We start from the raw sequence: 16,829 nt of genomic DNA, 5'->3' as shown, positions 1-16,829 counted from the left end.
TTAAATCTGAATGTGCCAAATATTCAACGATTTTTAATTCCAAAAATGCTCAACCAACTCCAAATATTCCAAACATTTAAAAAAATTTCAAATCCCAAAAATATTCAATCTGAATGTGCCAAATATGTATCTGACAATTTTAAATTCCAAAAATACTCAATCAATAATCCAACGATTCCAAATATCTCAAATACGCCAAATATCTGAAAATTTCAAATTCTAAAAATATTCAACCAATAATCCAACAATTCCAAATATTTCAAACACGCCAAATCTAAAAATCTGAAAACTTCAAATTCCAAAAAACGTTAAATCTGAATGTGCCAAATATTCAACGATTTTTAATTCCAAAAATACTCAACCAACTCCAAATATTCCAAACATTTAAAAAAATTTCAAATCCCAAAAATATTCAATCTGAATGTGCCAAATATGTATCTGACAATTTTAAATTCCAAAAATACTCAATCAATAATCCAACGATTCCAAATATCTCAAACACGCCAAATCTAAAAATCTGACAATTTCAAATTCCAAAAAACGTTAAATCTGAATGTGCGAAATATTCAACGATTTTTAAATTCCAAAAAATACTCGATTCAACGATCCAACAATGCCAAACATCTCAAACGCTCCAAATTTCGAATTGCAGAGACACTCGGCCCGGATTTTCCGCGCTGTTTATTATCACTGGAGGAAACTCGAAGTCGAAGCTTCGTGACCGGATCGTCGGTGAAGTTGAACATCGACACCGCGAGAGATCGCGGGTTGAAAAGTTTCTCGGCTCGGCCTCGATCGTTATCGGCGAGGACGGCCTCCGAGGAAGAGAATAGTTGCATGCAACGTCCCCTGGCTGACTCGGACGTATGATAATATCGCTGCCGTGTATCCACCATCTCCTTGTACGACGCGACAGCCACGATGGGCAGAAAATGTCAACGAATGACGGGGCAGTCGCCGCCACGAAGATCACACGATCCTCTCGTCTCATCCGAGGATGAAACGCGCGCGTTTCGCGGCCTGTAGTACAACCATCATCCGAAGTCGAAGTTCGTTCGCCTGCATCGCTTATTCATGGAAAACGAGTCATTGTTCTATCTCGTTATTGAAGTTATGCCAACGCGGCGACTACCATAGATTAACTAAATAGTGAAAATTGAATTATTTTTCTTTCAATAACAATAATCAATTTCTATTCACATACCCTCGTACTCGTCGTTTAAACGAATGAAATGAATTTCATCCCCTGATGCAAACCGACATTTCTTTCATTCTATCAAATCTTTTATTCTGTAAAATACAAGAATGAACGCTACGAGATTGTTTCTGAAGATAGGAAACAGCTCCCTGCGTAAATGCGCAAACCAGATTTCTTTCGCTCTGCAACATTTCTCCAGCGTGTTCTACGTAAGTTATGTTAAAACGTGTTGCGATATAATTTATTCAAACGTGGCTACTTATTAGAGTCGGCGTCGCTTTATTCAACCACTCGGTCAGACTCCCCCCCCCCCTCTCCACCCTCTCCGAATTAATTATATTCTTCATTCCAACGGTTCCCTTTTCGTTCGCGACTCCACTTCGTATAATCTTCAACGTATAAAATTCAAGCTCCCTCACTCGACTAGAAATAATAAATAGACGGGGCAAACAGACCACGAAAATTATAGAATCTCCACGCAGTTAGTAAAACGCTTGACAATTCATACTTCTCTAATTACGACGAAAGGCTGTGGAAACAACCAAAGTCGAGGAACGTAGACAGACACGTGTGCGATTAGAAAGCAGGAAGCGTGTGTTTCTTTTTCTTTCTCTCTTGCTAGCCGTGGCTTATTAATAATTTAGCCAGACCGCTCGAATGTCATAGTGCTCGGCGATTAATGCTTATCATACTTTAATCAAGCCGCTCGTTTATCCCCCGTGCGCGTACGCGAGTTAGCCAACGGGGCAGCTAATTGCCTAACTGAGTGACTAAGCAACCAGCCGGCGTATCAATCGATAGATTACTTTTTCCTTCCCTTTTCTTCTTCGTCGCGTTACACAAAGCGCGCCGTGTTCTGGTGCCAACGGAGAGCATTGGACGAGCCGGCCCGAGGAACGAGGAAGCAATCGGCCAGCCATCGAAGTGAGCAATTACCAATCGTTAGGTAATTAACCGCGCTGTTTTATCCTGAAACTTCGCCGCTCGCCGGTTATTCCGAGCCAGCGGCTCGCCGCCTCTGACTATCGTTTCCACGATCTTCCGGTTTTTTCCCCGTCCCTGTTTATTGTTGCCTGTTGCTCGACGATGAATTCCATCGTTACTCCACGATTTTGCGAATGGTTGTGAACGCGGATCTGTGTTATCACAGTCACAGATCCGTATCCAGCAACAAGGGTACCTTGACACTATGGACTAATTGTTTCTTTGCAAGTGCTCCAGCTGCTCTTGGTGTAACTTTCGTCAGGGAGCAGCAAACTCTATTGAGATTTTATGAAACTATTAATTGTGGATGGAACGGAAGGATTCTTTGCTATCTGTTTATTTAATTATATATTAAAAAGTAAAAAGATAGAAGCATCTACTAAATACGTGATAAACAAATGAATATAAAATCTAACAATTTAATAAAATAATCTACTAAATATATAATATATAAATGATATATATATGATATATGACATATGATATATGTATGTATGTATGTATGCGTGTATATTTAGACATAATTTTTGATAGCCATGCTGAAACTCATCTGACACTGAAAAGTAACGTTGTCGGTTACCAGTATCAAAAATGACTATTACTGGTGAATACACTACACCGTTGCAGTGTTAATAAAATGAAAAAAAAAATAAATAAATAAATAAGAGAATAAAAAAAGAAATGTATCTACCTTCGCTTTTTCTTAATTTAATCCTCTATTTTAATTTAAGGCTTGATATTTGTTAGAAGCCTTGATTATCGAAATCAAGTTCTTGATGTCAACTTGACGATGCTGCAACGAAACGAAGGGCAGCCAAATAAAATGAAATGAAATTAAAATTACAAAAAATGTCTTCTTCGCTCGCTATTTCCCAACAATTTATTTCTATTGCGCGACAATTCTCGAATTCGTTGGAGAAAACGAACGACAAAATTTCCACGCGAGAGGAAACATGCAATGAACATGCTATGCACAGGCTGTCTCGTTGTTTGTAGAAATCACTGTTGCAACGGCCAAACCGACAGCACAAACACATTGGATAATAACTTTCGGTCTTTCGACTCAACCCGGGGACACACCTTGCCCGCGACAAAGATAATTATCGTTGTGCTTATCGATGCACGCGTCAGGGGCACGCTAAATCGTAATAACTCGCGAAACCTAAGTGGAACGGCGCTAAGTAACCGCGTTTCTGTGCACCTGGGGACATTAAGATGCCGTGCCCGGAATTATGTGTTAATTATTGCGTCACGTCGCGTTTTATAAACCGACGGGGCGGCTGTTTCGGTGTTGTTCCCGTGGATCCATTAAGTTGTTACGCGATATCGGTATTTACGACGGCGTTTTTCTTTATTAAAATTCCCGATCGGACACGACGTGGTAACGAGATCGAAGAAAGCAGGCATACACTCCTGCTCAAAAGTCGTGGAACGCTTTTTATTTATGGGATATTTGGAGCTTATCTCGTGAATAATGAAATTTTATTCGCGTATTTTGATTGAAATTGTTTTATCAACTATTAGTTGCCAGAGTTAAAGAAGAGGAAATTTACTGCATGTTCAATAATGAAGAAACAATAACGAAGATGAATTATCGTCTGGGATGTTTAGAATCTGTGCCTCTCTTATGTAAACTTTTATTTAAAAATGTTTTAAAATGGATTCGAAACGTGTATTTCATATTTAACGTGTATTTAATAACGTGTATAAAGAAAATTTCAATAGTGAAGGTATGCAATAACGGAGATGAATTATCGTCTGGGATGTTTAGAATCTGTGCCTCTCTTATGTAAACTTTTATTTAAAAATGTTTTAAAATGGATTGGAAACGTGCATTTAATATTTGGAAAATGTTGAAGAGTTAATCTTCTATTAACTCTATTGTGTATATATACATTACATTGATACTCTACATTGATACAGAATATTGATATTCCATCCTATACACTTCACCATAGACAATTTTTTTCAACAAATCGACTAAACAAAATTAAACTATAACGTCCTATAACAAGATTTTGGAATTTTTAAACTGACGACCACTGTAACGTTGGAATTATTATAATCGATAATTATTACAAATTTGGGAGAAGCGTGCTGAATCATGTAGAAATGATTGTTTCTTACATTTAAAGGAAAACAATATCTCATTACGTATTAACCTGATGTAATTAGCTATTACCGATGCTTTGTGATTAAACGCTGCATAATTAGCTGTTATTAATGCTTGACGCGCAGTGTCGTTCAACTTTTCCAACTTTCGAAGCGGACACGCGTGTCCCGCGACTTTTGAGCGGGGGTGTACGCCGGTCGATCGAATAGAAACGTTTCGTTTTCATAATGGCGAACGAGCAACGAAGCTAGATCGACAATGACTTAGCCGCTATATGGAAAGATACGACAGGTATGCGCGCGAGGTGCGCCGAGAAAAATCACGCCGAAGGATATAATCCGAAACTTTAATACGCCTTTCGTCGTTTTCCGTTCAGCCGGCTGATCTTTGCACAGGTAAAAACGGAACCCACGTTTGCCGCCGTGGCTCTCTGATCGCATTCCGAGATCGTAGATCGTAGGCCCGGAATCATTTGTAAACAATATGCTCGGCGACGAAATAAACGCCGCGATCCCCGATCCATCGGGGAAAGGTCGGTCTCCTCTGAGTCTCGCCGAGGGAAAAATACAACGCTCAGGAAGAGAAAGTGCCGTAAGCGTGCGTGCAATCGTGAGAGGGTTTTACGATACGAGTGATAATGTGTCTGTTATTTATCGTTTATTACAGATTATTCTCGACTCACTGTTATTCGGAATGTTCAAGCGAAAAATTTTCCGCCGTCGACTGGAATTTTGTGAGTAAGTGTGCCACGTGTATTCGAGATTTTGAAAATATATAGGGTAGGCCGAAAGTTTCTTTCCACCTATTGTTTTTTTTTTTTTTTAATAAAACGTCAAATTGCGAGAGAAAAAGTTAATTTTATTAATTTTGAAATTAAATTAAAAATTACGGATTTACTTTAGTAGGAAGTGATTTCACCCTATATGTTTGCAGTAGAGTAATTAATAGATTAATACTATCGTAGCAAATTTATATTTTTATATTTATTTTTATATTTATTTTTATATTTATTTTTAGATTTATTTTTATATTTTTTACAACTAAAGAAATGGAAATTTATTATTAAAAATTCTAACGAGCATTCTGCTTTTATTATAAATATTTTACACGTTATATTTTACATGTGTAGTATTTTATTATTACTCGTTGTATTGTTACATTTAGATACATTATTACGTTCTATACGTTCAAATTCATTGCATTTGTAAAAGTCACTCATCACCTGATAAATTTCAGCTAATAAAACAATTATAAATTATAAATACTAATTATAAATTATACATATAAATACTAATTATAAATACTAATTATACATATAATACTAATTATAAATTATACATACTAATTATAAATTATAAATATTGCATTACATGCATCGAAGAAATAATAAAAACTGGACCACTAATAATGATCTCGATCAAATCAATAAATCACTCATTTCGAGGCACTCGACGCTCCGAATTTCGCCATTTTTTGCACACCGAACGAATTTCCTGCTTTATGTTTTAACTTCATCGTTGCTTTTATACGTTTTCAACGCGATTAAAGTTATTTTCTCATTGTACAGTGTACTTTCTAGTTTCAATATTCATTATAAAGAGTTTCAAGATTCATTATTCGTTAGAATAAATTTCAAGCTAGAAAATATATAATTTTACGTATCTACCGGAAAACTTCTACACCGTGCACCGGGTGGAGGAATTTTTCACTTAAATATTGCCTCGAACCGACCGGATGGACGAGCCACTGTGTGTACGGTCACGAACAATTCGCCGATGATCGAGCCGATTGAGCGCGACCTCAGCGAAGAGGTATTTGGAGAATTCTCGTTCTCGTGGCGACCTTAGAAGGCCTTCTCGTGACTGTGTCGGCTCCCCGTAATTTCCTCTCTCGCTTTTATCCGCCCGTTTCGCCTGGCCAGCCTTTCCTGACATTAGACCCGCAACGCAATCCGCGAGAAACACCGAACAGTTGCACGGGATGGGGAGGGAGCGCTCTCTGTTGCGCCGTGCCGAAGAGAACGAACGCGGTCAGTTCTCTTTCCTGGATAGAGTTTCACTCCGCTTCGATTCCCATTTCCCTCCCGCTCACGGTTTCGCGACCTCTTAATTTTATGGGGTATCGAAAACACGCTCGTATGCGATAATAAGCGTGCAACGCGTTAAATTGCCATCCGGGAAACGCCACGGAGTGGTTTCGTTGCACGACTCGGCCGTGTTCTTCCGACACATTTTGCATTTACCATCTATTCTTTCCACGATGATACGAGTTTTCGATGCGGTGATAATTTTTATTGAAATTTGTTACTAAATCGTTGAAATTGGAAAGCACGTAATATGCAACTTTTTGAGATGTTACGGACATCGACACAAATATAAATATATAATTCTAGATCAATAATTTATCGACAATTTCTGCTTGGAATTTCATCATTTGTACCAAGATAATAATGTCAACGTTGCACGTGGAATTAATTTCTCCCGAAGTACCAAAATCGCGCGATTTCTATTTCGCTGGGAAACACTCGCGTTGAATATCAGTTTCAGCGAGCACGGCCATCAGATTCCCCGAGAACTGGTTCTCGAGCCAGTTCAGAAAAGAAAATGGGGACTGTAGATCATTAACTATCTGGCTAAAGAAATTTTAACGAACTAGCCGTCCGAAGCTGAAGCGTATTGTTTCGCTAAAACGGTTAATCGTTCGCAAGTGTTATCATTATCTCATCAAGCGAGCAATTACGCGAGTCGGGGAGGGAATTTATTGAAAAGACAATAAAGAAAAAAGAAAAAAAAAAGAGTACAAAAAACCCGGCATATTAAATCGGGCGTGTTTGAAGAGACATTGGCTTTGCGATCGAGAACCAATGGGACGGAGACAGGGTAAAAGGCACGGTTATTGTTTGCTTGGAGTTATTATAATCTTAATGAGCGAACGATGGTAACGGAGTCTGAGAGATCGACGAATGGAATGCTCGCAAAAAGAGTGCAGACCGCGAGAGAGCAGACGCTGGAAGCTATTACAAGCTCGGCTGACGGGCACGAGGTTAACCTCGTGTCAATTGCAATTGATCTATTAAATCATAAATGCCTCACCCTTGTTAATTGCTTGCTCGACCTCGAGGTCGGCGATTCTAGCCACTGTTTTCGCCCGCTGTTGCTTCCTCGCGATATTGATCTGTCCCAACGACAAAATTAATTTTATTAATTTTGATAATAAAGATTTTATTAATATTTATTAATAAAGGAAAGTAAAGAAAGACGCGAAGGGGAAGGATTTCAAATGGAAATCGACTTTGGCTCCAATCTTTTCATTCATTCGCACTAAAATCTTTTGATTTTCGTCGAATTAAATTCTTAGATGAATTTGAAGACTGACGAGTTTATTTGATTGCGGATGATCTTTTGGTCTTTTGGATAATCTTCAGTTGGAAGATTGATCAATAGATTGTAAATGATTTAGAAAATTCAATGGTATTTAATTATAGAGTATTTTGTATTTTAATATTTTTATTTTCCACTCTATTGTATAATAAAGACAATCAACGATATTTAAAATATACGTATGAAATAATTCAATCTAGTGCAAAATTCTTACTATTCGTATCCAATTCGAAATGAAATCTTCATAATAATATTCAGGCGGAAATAATATTCAGTGGCGTAACTCTACGATTCTTTTGATAAATTGCTTATCACAAATATGGTGGAATTACTAGCAAAATAATTGGGGAGAAATAAATTCAGAGACTGATGCCTCAACGTTTTAATAGTGTAATTATTCTGACATGCGTAAGCATGACACAACACCACCACAACAATACACAATAAATTGCAACCTCTCGCAAATTATTATTCTACGACACCGGCGATAAATTGATCAAAATACTAATCGTAATAATATTTGCACCGTATATCACACTTGTGTGCTTGATCGAGGTTTCGAGAAGATTGCCAAGTATCTCGACTAACAACGTACGTATGCACATACATATATTTTATACACCTTTCACATTTCACGTGCGCGATAACGGCCGATTAAACGATATCCTCGTAAAACGCGGACGATTTTTCGTCTTGCGAATTGATTCGTAATTTACGACAATTGCCACGCTTTCGAAATTTTTCTCTCATCCTCTCCCTCCTACTCACGATATCCTCGGTTGCGACATGCAATTCAATTGTACCAACCCGCTGGTAGTTACATTTGCCATGACTGTGGGAATTTTTCTCGTCCCCTCCGACGCATAGTTCGTATCTTTCAGATTGCATCTAGCCCCAAGTATACTGCCGCTCTTAGGAGAGCTTAAATACTCGCGGAGGTTCGAACTCACGATGAAATTGCTATCTTCGTCTTCGATCGAGTTCGTATTAGCGAGCAAATGCTGCTGGCTGCTGAACAAAGACAGCGGTGGAAAGAAACGGGATATATTTAAAGGGAGGATGAAGAGAACGCGTAATTGCGAATTTCATCCAGGCTGGTATAGTGGAAAATTACAGTCCGCCGTCATGGTTAATCTCGGCCTAATCAGGCTGTTACTATCATTACCGTCCATTCCGGGTTTAGCTGAAAACTTCAGTTTTCCCCCAACCGGTGGGGGGGAGGGGAGGGGGGATGTACTAACGATTCATCCCGAGCACTGTTTCCTCGCGTCGCGATGGATGAAAACGACGTTGATCGCTGTTGGAGTAAATTAGGTTTCTTGCCTGTTGAAAATCAGTCTCCCCGATAGCCGATATTGAAGATATTTGCGAGCGATTCTTCTGTTTGGCGCAGATATTTTTAATATTGGCGTTGTCATTAGGCCAGCGGCATTGGGCGTTGAGCTTTTATTAATTCGTAATTATAGATCAACAGTACGGGTAGCTGTTGTTAAGAAACTTGTACGTTTAGCTCGTAACGCGTAACTACAGCAGACACACTGGATTCAATAATTACAAGTTCACTGTTTTTATGTTCAAACAATGTCGTGAATTTAGAGGATTGGCTCGATGAAAAATATACTGCGACGAAACTACTATTAGTACCAATTTCAATTACTACTAACGACCGCTAAATTTCAAACTAACAACGAAATTATAAAAAAATTCAAAGAGAAACAAAATTTTGGTGTCGCTACCGTTTTAGGTTCAAATAGTGTCGTACATTTGGAGAATTGCCTCATTGTCAATCAAAAATATATCTCGACAAACGAAATTACTATTAATATCAATTTCAAATTACGGCTATTTAACGTCAATTTTAAGTTAACAAGAAAATTAGTAAAAAAATTCAGGAAAGAACAAAATTTTGACGTCTGACCACTGTTTTATATCTAAATAATGTGAATTTGGAGAATTCGTTCAATCAGAAATATATACCGCGACAAACGAAACTGCTTAACATCAATTTCAAATTAATAATAAAAATTAGTAAAAGTTCAGAAAGGAACGCAATTTTGATGCGAAAGTTCTTTCGTAATTTCTGAAAATGAATGTGAAGTGAACTATATTATTATTCGATTAAGTTTTACAGAATTTTACAGAAGTTAACTAGTTAACTTCCAATAAAAGTTAAATTCCTTTCGCAAATATCTGAATGTGAAATAAAGTTGTCATCAATTCGATAAATTGACAATAGGAATTTGACAGAGGTTAACAAGCCAACTTTTTCAAGAAGTTGAACCGCTGCGTTGAACGACGCGATAGGAAATAAACGAGCAAGCGAGGTAAAGCGAAATAAGACGAAGGATAAGAACAGCGTGGTTCTCGACGTTGTTGAGTAATGTATTTCTATTTGCCGACATTGGCACCAGGCATTTACCTCGTTCGAGTGGTAGCTCGTCTCTCTTTCTCTCTCTCTCTCTCTCTTTCTTATTTATCCACGAAACCGCGAAGCCGCTGCCCATGCGAGAAGCAACAAATCAAAATCGACAAAGGAACTGTCGGCGCTTCGCTTGGAAACCCGGCCGAGCATCCTGAGAGGAAGAAACATTTGTACGAGTAAATCAACTGGAAATGGTACGTGCTTCCCGAACAATGGATACCTTGTCGAGAATTCCGCCGAGGAACGAAGGCCAGAGCTTCACTTCCGATTGATTAAAGGGAAAAATAGAGAGGGGGAGAGGAAATAATGGAATCAGGATTGTAACCTCCATTATGTTACTGCCACGTTCGCGATATTCTCTCCAAGAGAGTGCTGGTCTAACAGTGAGATTGAAATTTAAGGACACAATCTGACACTGGAAATTGTTTGTTGGAAATTTTGTAGAAAGTGTATTTCTTCGAGAGCTAAATGATTTCTTTTTTTTTTTTCGAAAATAAGAGTGAATTGTGTTGCATTCCATTTTATTGTGAAGTTTACTTTAATGCTTCGGATGGAAATTTTTATGCTAGTAAATAATCGTCGGTAATAGTTTATTATTTTACTACCTACTATGGATTATTCGTTACTGTTGATTCGGTCTCTTAAATTGCTTCTGTTCTCAATATCTTAATATTGCTACTGTGTTAATAAAACCACTCCGATCACTTTAATTATATACAATATTAAGCGTCATTGTCCAGCAATTTTTGCTCGAAATTCGTTCAAATCTCGTAAATTCAAAATCTTTCTGATTTAACTTGCAACGTTTAGTTTGCAATTAGTGGCTCGAAAAGGAAAATGGAAGAAATGAATTTGAGCGAAGTGCATACACGGAATAAAATATTAGTTTAATCGTAGTATTTCTTGATTCTTTATGTATCATTACAACTCATTTCAACAACAGCAGATCTTATTTGCATTTACAAGAAACTGCAATTCTGCGATTGAAACTAACTCGTTTGAACCAGTTTGAGAATATTTCACTCTGCCAAACTACTTCGTCAAACTTTGTTAAACTACTTTACTCTCGCGTCTGCTGTTAACGTCGTAAAATCAACTCGAGGAACTCGACGAAACTCGATCGATTCAACAACACACCCGTTCAACCCTTCCCTCGACCACAAACGTCCAATCTCTCTCTCGGGACGATGGTACAACAAGGTAACCAACAACAGAAATCGGAAGAAGAAGGGAAAGAAGAGAAAGAAGAAGAAGAAGAAGAAGAAGAAGATGCTCGAAGAGCGAGCATTTGTTCAGACGGACGGATGAATATGGGGGAGAGAGTGTGCACGTGGTCGGCAGGCTCGGTGTGGGCAGTACGGTAACCTTCCCAGACAATGGGTATCTTGTCGAAGGATCTGCGGGTTCGGCGGCAAGATAATACAACGTGCATTGCAGTGTTCGAGGTGGTAGTATAACCCGGATTGCAGAAGGTGGAGTCACCTGTGAAATGTCGGCACAATGCCTCGACCACGTCACAGGTGTCTCGTCGTGAAAGTCCAAGTCGAAGGGGTACGTCAACCGGCGAATCCTCGGTCTCCCTTCGTATCCAGACAATGAGTAAAGGAGCCATTAGATCGATTGGACATATTGTAATTGCGCCGGTTGGATCGACGGGATATTGCTCGTTAATTTATTACCGAGCTGGACGAACTTCGTGACAGAAAGTCGTGGGAGTAATACGTGTAATACTCACATTTTAACCTCTTGCGCTGGAATGACGTGTCACACGCGTCGAGAATTTTTTGTCCCAAAATTGCAATAATTCCTCAGTTCTAAGTATATTTAAGTACAACCCAGGCGAAACAAATAATAAATTTGTTACTTCTCAATAATTTCTGTCCAGTGATATCATACCGACGAGTTCAAACAGAAAGCGACGAATTATTGTGTATAGTTTGGTCACTCGTTATGGTCCGCAATCAGTTGCCAGCGCAAGTGGTTAAAGAAGCCTTAAACTCTTGCGGTGGGATGACGTGCCACGCACGTCGAGAATTTTTTGTCCCAAAATTGCAATATTTCCTCAGTTCTAAGTATATTTAAGTACAACCCAGGCGAAACAAATAATAAATTTGTTACTTCTCAATAATTTCTGTCCAGTGATATCATACCGACGAGTTCAAACAGAAAGCGACGAATTATTGTGTATAGTTTGGTCACTCGTTATGGTCCGCAATCAGTTACCAGCGCAAGTTGTTAGTGGCATGTGATGACAGCGCACACGGTGATTGTCAATAATTGTCTTTGGTTCGTAGGCTTGATTAATTGGGAGAGGTAATTAATTGGTGGTTAATTGGGCGATAATTCCACGCGAGGGAAAGGATTTGCTCGCAGGATATTTATAATTTGAATTTTTATTTTTTGCGCTCGACCGTCCCTTCTGGGAGGACATCGTACTTAAATCTAGCTAAAAGCTTTCTCTTTTTGTAATTTGCTGATAATTATAACGAACATGTACATTTGGTGTTGTATGATGCGATGTATAGGAGTATAATAACAGAACAGACTCCTGAAAGACGTAAGAGGAACAAAAAAATTTCAGAAGAAGAAATTTCTGAAAGTCCTGAGTCAATTGACACTCGATAATTGACAAAATTCGGAATAATTCACATAAACCAGACTTTTTATTGCTTCTTACGAAAATTCGAAAAATGGTGGATGATATTATTTTTCCAGAGATTGAAACTATTCGCATCACTAACTCTTGTATATTTGTTCTAGCAAACCCGCAATGCACGTTGACGATTGCTCCAAGTTTAAACGATATCACACGTCACAGGAAGATATAATCAGCAAAATTGTCAAATACCATTTGAATGATTATTTCCAGTGCTACATCGTTATATTTACGAGGTGATGCTATGATAAACGATACGAAAAAAGGTTCGTCGATCGTTTCCATGCAAAATTAGAGGAAACGCTTCATTGAGAGCATCGATAGCTTCCTACATTAGCGATACAGCGATACAAATAAGAGCTGAACACCATCCCAATCCCACACACCAAGACCTTCTAGCTTCAACGACCAAAGCGGAAAGAGAAGAATGGAACAGAATTTGGACTACGACAAATAGAGCCAAAATACATGACATAGCACACCATTTCTTCATCAAAAAATACCAAATAACAATTTAAGCAGAAAAGAAAGAACCAGGCTTCGAATAGGACACTCCAAGATCACACACGAATACCTCCTAACCAAAGCAGAACCTCCTTTCTGCAACACCTGCAACCTACAAATCACCACCCAGCACCTACTACATGAATGCAGAAAATAGCGAAGCATAAGAAGTAAATATGGATTAAACGAAAACACCGCTCTAACCTGCCAGAAACAACAAAAAAGCGTTATCAACTACCTAAAGGAGACCCAACTACTAGACCAGTTATAAAGAGTCAATTTCGACACGTCGCTAAAGATAGTCGATGCGACGCTAAACCCCGCTAAACCCCCCATTTAAAAAAAAAAAAAAAAAGAGCTGAACACGTAAATTTGTAGAATTGTAGAACTTAAGTCGCGGATACGTGCCGTAGAATTGGTTGTCAAATTTGTCCGCGAATATCGACCAAATAGATAAGCTCGACGCTCCAATATTAAACGTAGAAAGGATGGCCGGTTGGCAAACGCCAGTAAGAAGGAACCTACCGTTAGCAAGCTCGAGTGTTCGCGGTTGGCACATTCCAGCGCGGAAGCGCGGGCGGTCCCCGCGGCGGCAAAGATACGCAGGCTGATACGCACCGGCCGACGTAATACGACGACGAATGAATCACGGTTGTTGTAGGAAGTGACCGTATGGGCGACCGGGTGAAAATGTCCGGTTTAGACAAAGGCGGCCTAGGGCCTCGGTGGGTGAGTGGCTCAACTCTTTGTAGTCGCGCTAACGAAGAGGGTCCGGGGACCGATAGACGATCTGAGCACGGCTGGAATGTTTTCGTCTGGCATCGAGCATCGCATCTGCCATTAGCATTCGAGCCCTCTCGCCTCGATGGTGCGACGTTCGCTGTTAGATTCGATGCTGGTCTGAGGCCCGAACGTCGTGCACGATTCCATCAAAAGTCCAAGGAGCCAGGCGGCTCCGATCAGGATGCGCTCGTCCACCTTGAGGTAATTTATCTTGCCTCTCGTGCTGCTCAGCCGGCTACCGCCTTCTATTTTCATGCTCGCTTTGGCGACAATCCGATATCGGATCTGTACTATGGAATCGTGAGAAATCGGGCTAGAAGAGTCTTGGTTTATCTTCGTACGGTCCGACAGCCTTTTAATATGTTCCGAAGCTTTCGTTGCATGTGCGCGCGCTCGTCTGCAGGAATTTTAATTTGTTCCGAAGATGGGTTCCAAGAAGATAGGAAAATAGAAGCGTAAAGTAGATATAAAGTAGCTATAGGTATAAAGCAAGTAAAAGAATTTTAATTGTCGATTGAATCTGCTCGTTTAAACGAGAATAATTTTGTACGAACGTGTGCGATGTGGATAAGTAGAATTCATAGAAATAGAATTTTTAATGTAATATAAAAAAATAGAATTTACAAGATGATTAACAATCTTAGAAACACGAGTCTGTCCCTATTTTTCGAAATGTAACGTCAAATTTTACACGCACAGTGACAAAATTCACGAAACATTTAAATAGAGTGGAATGTTAATACCGAGCATCAAGACATATGAATTTATAAATTGATCAACTTTTGAATAGAATTCGAAGAAATCAGTGAACCTTTGCAAGGCAGAATATCCACTGTATATACAATACTTATTCATTAAATAAATGGTACTCTACATTTTCATAAAACAGCCGCGTCCATCCATCAATAAATCCATCTGTAACCAATAAATCGCCACGAGAATCGGTTCTCTGTTTCCTGTAACCACTTCCAATCTACCGCTCGCATACCTCCTAATTCCCCGTTGGAAATCATCGGCGAATTAAATCAACTTCCGGCGATCGCCGATCCGAATCGTTTCCACGTACCATTACGAGGGAATCGGCATCGACATCGGCGGATCTCCGGCGATCGAACTCGCTGCCGTGGTTGGCGTTTATTAGCGGGCAACGAGCCTTTTATCGGGCACGAAGAAGGAAGAAGGCCTCCACACAACACACAAGGTGGTTGGTATAAATGGATTCGAGGCAGAATCGAGGCGAGGTTAGAGCGATTGGCTGGCGGGCACGCGGGTCGCGCGAGAGATGGAAGTTCCTCCAGGGCGTGGTAGATGCATTATGGATACTGTTTTACAAAGCACGCATCGATGCAACTTCGACCCTTCAGCCAGCCTGGACCCCGGGCGCTTTCGTGCTTTCGCTTCACGCTCGCTTTGCCAACTGTACACGCTGGCTGATTGCTCGTGCAGCGCGTGGATCCGACTAATGGAACGTTCCGCGTGCACATGTTCTCGTCCGCGTGTCCCGAGCTACTTCAATTAGAAGATTTTTCGACTCGGCTTGTCCGTGCAGCATGGGTGCAGGTAACTACAAACGCGGTGCGTTGGTATCGAAATTAATCGAGGCTCAACCCTTCTCGTCGACTCACCTACGAATCGGCCGAGTTGGAGGAAATATTCCTTGAGGCACGTTGGTGTGAAAAATGTCCCATTTTTTTTTTTTTTTTCACGTTATCTTCAGATCGTGAAGTTTCTTAATTATTTCGTTAATTGAAATGAAGTTGTTCTATCACACTTTGAGATCAGTACGTGGGTCAGTTTTTGTTTTAACATTTTGCGCCAGTAACTGGTTCGCGGACCATAACGAGTGACCAAATACAGTATACGATAATTCGTCTCCTTTTCGAATTCGTCGGTATATCACTGGATAGAAATTACTAAGCAGTAATAAATTTATTCTTTGTTTTGCCTGTGTTGTATTTCAATATACTTGAAACTGAAAAAATATTGCAATTTTGGGCCAGCGCGCAAGAGGTTAAAATTTTATACCTCAAAATGTTGAAGAGGTTAAAAGGATTGACATTACGATTCAATATATTAATTGCAATTAATTTTTATGAACATAACCAGAAAAGTACAACTTGATTAGCCTACTCCTGCGCGTTCGTGCATTTTTAAATTCCGCATCTACGATATATTATATTTATGAGGGAAAATGGTGAATTGCGAAAGTTACACTGAAGACTAAAAAGAACTAGATTTTTAAACATTTGAAAATTTTACAGATTTATACAAACGCGATGTACTCGCGAAGATTTCATTAATTTTTATACCGATATACTTACATTCACTATGCATTGATTTTTTTTAAATGTACAAACAAAAGTTTCTGTTCTTTTGTTTCCTTATTCCACTTTCATTTCTCCGATGTTGCTTTTATTCTTCAGTAATTCTATTAATCAACGTTAGCTACGTTTCGATTAGATTGCAGATAACAATGCACAATTACATATTTTCGCGAAACATATCACGAGTAAAGTAAGTTTCATCTACTAAGAATTTGAACGTGGATTTTGAAGAAAATTTTCAACTAGAGACGAAATACGTACTAAATATGAATTATAAACGTATCTGAACAACTTTGGTTGTAACTTTATTAAACGAAGCAAAATGTTCCTGCCTTAAAACACGAACGAAGTAAATTACACGGCCTCGGTCTTGTTATTAATAAGGGTCTCGCTTGTAGTAAGCATGATTTAAATGGAGCCGAAATTAATTTGCCAGGTCTTTTATTATTCACTTTTGTGGAGATA

At 39.2% G+C, this 16,829-nt stretch overlaps 1 protein-coding gene across 1 annotated transcript in view; it reads left to right on the top strand.

The window, feature by feature from the left end:
• The window catches only part of LOC122536230 (cell division cycle 20.4, cofactor of APC complex-like), a 318,886-nt gene extending 305,962 nt beyond the window's left edge, over positions 1–12,924 (top strand). Inside the window, exon 12 of the mRNA XM_043668422.1 lies at positions 12,858–12,924. The gene's annotated coding sequence lies outside the window, so the exon portion shown is untranslated. The remainder of the gene's footprint in view (positions 1–12,857) is intronic.
• The last annotated feature ends 3,905 nt before the right edge of the window (positions 12,925–16,829 follow it).

This window comes from Frieseomelitta varia, unplaced genomic scaffold (assembly GCF_011392965.1).
Source record: "Frieseomelitta varia isolate USP_RPSP 00005682 unplaced genomic scaffold, Fvar_1.2 scaffold_816, whole genome shotgun sequence".
Taxonomy (NCBI): Eukaryota; Metazoa; Arthropoda; class Insecta; order Hymenoptera; family Apidae; genus Frieseomelitta; species Frieseomelitta varia.
This window is presented reverse-complemented; position numbering and strand designations above follow the sequence as displayed.